Source organism: Helianthus annuus, chromosome 15 (genome assembly GCF_002127325.2).
Source record: "Helianthus annuus cultivar XRQ/B chromosome 15, HanXRQr2.0-SUNRISE, whole genome shotgun sequence".
Taxonomy (NCBI): domain Eukaryota; kingdom Viridiplantae; phylum Streptophyta; class Magnoliopsida; order Asterales; family Asteraceae; genus Helianthus; species Helianthus annuus.
In genome coordinates this window covers 17,677,993-17,681,607 of record NC_035447.2, presented here as the reverse complement: position 1 = coordinate 17,681,607, position 3,615 = coordinate 17,677,993, and the positions used below count along the sequence as shown (strand labels likewise).

The window sequence follows — 3,615 nt, the reverse complement described above, 5'->3', positions numbered from 1 at the left end:
TTACGCGTTTTTACGCGCCGTTTTTTCAAGCGTCGTTTTTTTAAAACGCGCCGTTTCTCCACGTTTTTTAATGCGTCGTTTTTTACACGCCGTTTTAAACGCGCCGTTTTTTTCACTTTTTTTAACGCGCCCCTTTTTGTACACTTTTTACGTTTTGCGTTAAAAATTTAAACTTTTTACGTTTTACGTAAAAGTTTTCACGTTTTACGTTAAACTTTTTACGTTTTACGTAAACTTTTTACGTTTTACGTAAAACTTTTTACGTTTTACCTAAAACTTTTTACGTTTTACGTAAAACTTTTTACATTTTACATTAAAAATTTAAACTTTTTACGTTTTACGTAAAAGTTTTTACGTTTTACGTTAAAATTTTCACGTTTTACGTTAAACTTTTTACGTTTTACGAAAACTTACGAAAAAGTTTACGTAAAACTTACGAAAAAAATTTACGAAAAAAATTTACGAAAAACTTACGAAAAACTTTACGTAAAATTTACGAAAAACTTTTTACGTTTTACGTAAAACTTACGAAAAAATTTACGTAACAATTTTTACGCTTCACGTTTTTACGTTTTACGATAAAAAGTTTACGGTTTACGTTAACAAGTTTACGGTTTAATTTTTTTTTACAAAAACGTTTTTACGCAAAACCGAACGCAACAGAAAATCGCCGTTTTTTACGTTAATTTTTTTACGTTTTAACGCGCCGTTTTTTTAACGTTTTACGTTAAAATTTTTACGTTTTAACGCGCCGTTTTTTTACGTTTTACGTCAAAAAGTTTACATTTTACGATAAAAAAGTTTACGTTTTAACGCGCCGGTTTTGTTACATTTCACGCGCCGGTTTTTTACGTTAACGTTTTTTTACGATTTACGTGCCGGTTTTTTACCTCAACATTTTTAACGTTTTTACGTTTTACGCGCCGGTTTTTTATGTTTTATTTGTTTACGTTTTATGTTTTACGTAAACTTTTTACGTTTTATGTTTTACTTTTTACGTTTTACGTAACACTTTTTACGTTTTTACGTTTTACGTAACACTTTTTACGTTTTATGTTTTACGATTTACGTAAAACTTTTTACTGTTGCGTAAACCTTTTAACGTTTTACGTAAAACTTTTTACATTTTACGTTTAACGTTTTTACGTTAAAACGTTTACATTTTACGTTAAAAAGTTTACGGTATAACTTTTTTTTTACAAAACATTTTTCACGCCGTTTTTGCGACCGAGTTTTTAAGTGCCATTTTTTATGGCCGATTTTACGCACCGTTTTTTGCCGCGCCGTTTTTTACTTCACGATTTTATAAGCCGTTTTTACGCCTCATTTTTTACGTCCCGTTTTTATGTCCCATTTTTACGCGCCGTTTATACGACCCATTTTACGCGCCGTTTTTTTACGCGCCGTTTTTCACGCCATTTTTGCGCCCGGGTTTTTACGTGCGGTTTTTTATTCCCGGTTTTACGCACCGTTTTTTAGCATTCCGTTTTTATGTCCCCTTTTTTAACGCGCCAATTTTTTCACTTTTTACTTTTTACGTTTTACGTTTTACGTAAAACTTTTTACGTTTTACGGCTTACGTTAAACTTTTTACGTGTTACGTAAACCTTTTAACGTTTTACGTTTACCGTTTTTACGTTTTACGTTAAAAAGTTTACGGTTTACGTTTTACGTTAAAAAGTTTACGGTTTACGTTTTACGTTAAAAAGTTTACGGTTTACATTAAAAAGTTTACGGTTTTACGTTAAACTTTTTAAGTTTTACGTTTTACGTTTTATGTCAGACTATTTACGTTTTACGTTTTGTGTTAAACTTTTTACATTTTTACGTTTTACGTTAAACATTAAACGGATTTTTACAAAAAACGGGCAGAGTTTCCTCTGTTTTTGGACGATCCCGACAATACAAGTTGTCGTTATAATTTTCAAAATTCAATACACAATAAACGAAACAACATAATCATATGATTCTACGTTTACAATTAATAAATACAAGTTAACCCGCTAACCTGAACCCGAAGCAACAAATTATAAATACAAGTTAACCCGCTGACCCGAACCCGAAGCAAGACTGAACCGTGACTGAAACGGCTGACCAGCTTTGACCGAGTGCACCCGACAGTTGACCGAGTTGTCTGTTTGATCGAGCTAACCCGTGCCGTGAAACCCGAACCAACTGAAATAACAAAAACAACCGGACTTGAATCGACACTTAACCGATATAATACTTGAAACCCGACTAACCTGAACTGAACCGAACTGAACACCTTCTGAAACATCACGTGACAATCCCGAAGAAGGAAAGAAAAATAAATGGATCTGAGAAAGAAAGAGGATAAAAACTCAGGCTTACCGGGAAGGAAACCATCGCCAGGCTCCACTGCCGTCAAAACCCACTACCACAGTCGCCGTCAAAACCCACCACCACCGTCGCCGTCAAACCCACCACCACCAGAAGAACCCCCCCCCCCCCAAGAAAAACAAATCGAACCTTTTGACCCCCACACCGTCAATACACCACCACCTGCAACATAGACCACATATTCATCATAGACATCTCCATAGACACCACTCACACACACCAACCACCCTTCACTTGAACCCACCGACGCCCCCAACCCATCTCTCTCATACACACAACCGTCATTCTACAATAAATGATTTTTAAAAGAAGGAGCTCACATTCCCCACTTATAAATTTCATTCAGCAGCAAAATGATTTTTAGAAATGAGGTTTAGTGGCATCTGACTTCACCCAAAAAAATTATGAATTTAAGATGTAAAATGTTATATGAGTTTTCTGGATATCTACAACCTACTTGTTCCAAATCACTTTCAATTTATGTGTTCTCCACCAGAATATGAATTGGATTTGGTTGATGAACATTGAAAAGGGGTTTGAAGAATTTTAATATTTTTAACCAGAAAAAAGAAATAGATGAACAAAGTAGGAAAAAAAAAAGAGGAACCTACAATCTTTCTCTTCATTGAATATGGGTCTTCATCGAATGATTCGAATTCGGGTCTTTATTGCATCCAAAGCATTAGCGGATCCGGATCTTCAAACAGAACACTCTTCATGAGGTGGTTAATCGATTTAGCACTTCATTGTAAAACATGCAACCAAGATCGATCTAGAGCTTCTTTGTCAAAGTTCTGATTTTTGTTTTTGTTTTGAACAAGAAGAAAGAAAGAGATGATAGAGGGAAGATAAGCTTGAGAGAGAATTGTGACAAGAAAGAAGAGAGATGAGAGATAAAAGATATATAAAAAGTCTGATGATTTAAATGAAGAGAGAGAAATAGATTTGACATTTGTGGTAAATGACTAAAACACCCTTTTGGTTGTTATAATCTGATTGGTTGAGAGTGGTTCTCATGGTTCTTACAACTGGGGGTGGTTTTCATTTTAGCGGCTCCATATATATATATATATATATATATATATATATATATATATAGGTAGAGGATCATGTACAAAGTGGGACTTTTATAAGAAGTGTGAGAAATAATTTGGGAGTGACAAGTGTCCTTTATCCTAATTAATTCAAAAGGGTATATTAGTAATTTGACTTTCTTATCATTTAATTGATTTCAAAGATAACTGCCAAAAAAAA

The 3,615-nt window shown here is 34.0% G+C and overlaps 1 long non-coding RNA gene across 1 annotated transcript; it reads right to left on the bottom strand.

The window, feature by feature from the left end:
• Positions 1 to 1,900: 1,900 nt before the first annotated feature.
• Positions 1,901 to 3,241, bottom strand: LOC110910904. Its single transcript, XR_002576575.2, has 3 exons — positions 2,973 to 3,241; positions 2,353 to 2,523; positions 1,901 to 2,175 (listed from the first exon to the last, which is right to left on the bottom strand). It is a non-coding gene; the product is annotated as an uncharacterized LOC110910904 (long non-coding RNA).
• Between the last annotated feature and the right edge of the window lie 374 nt (positions 3,242 to 3,615).